The following is a 770-nucleotide window of genomic DNA, read 5'->3' on the forward strand; positions in this document are numbered from 1 at the left end:
ATATTTATATTTATATTTATATTTATATTTATATTTATATTTATATTTATATTTATATTTATATTTGTGTCTATATTTGTGTTTACGTTTGTATTTATATTTATGTTTATGTTTATGTTTGTGTTTATATTTGTGTTTTTGTTTATATTTATATTTATATTTGTATTTATATTTATATTTATGTTAATATATATATTACTGTTATGTAGTATAATGGTGGTGGTGGTGGTGGTGTTTATATTTTTATGTTTTTGTTTGTCTTTGTTTGTCTCTTTTTTGTCTCCTTTTGTCTCTTTTTTGTCTCCTTTTGTCTCTTTTTGTCTCCTTTTGTCTCTTTTTGTCTCCTTTTTGTCTCTTTTTGTCTCTTTTTTGTCTCTTTTTGTCTCCTTTTTGTCTCTTTTTTGTCTCCTCTTTCTGCGGCTGTTTTTTTGTCTTAGCTTTCTCCCTCCCCCCTCATTCATCGTTTTTCTTTTTCTTTTTCTTTTTTTTTCTTTTTTTTCTTTTTTTGTTTTTTTTTCTTTTGTCTTTGTTTATCTATCTTTCTTTTTTGTTTGTGTGTTTTTACTTGTCTTTGTCTTTATTATATTTTCTGTTTCTTTTTTTGTTTGTCTTTGTCTGTATTCCCCTCATTTGTTTAATTGTATATAAGTATAACATCTATATATTTATTTTGTTGTTATGGTTGCTGCTGCTGCTGCTTTTGCTGCTGTTGCTGCTGCTGCTGTTGCTGCTGTTGCTGCTGCTGCTGTTGCTGCTGCTGCTGCTGCTGC

This window comes from Eimeria mitis, genomic scaffold (genome assembly GCF_000499745.2).
Source record: "Eimeria mitis Houghton genomic scaffold, Emh_scaff2671, whole genome shotgun sequence".
In the NCBI taxonomy this organism is placed as follows: Eukaryota; Apicomplexa; class Conoidasida; order Eucoccidiorida; family Eimeriidae; genus Eimeria; species Eimeria mitis.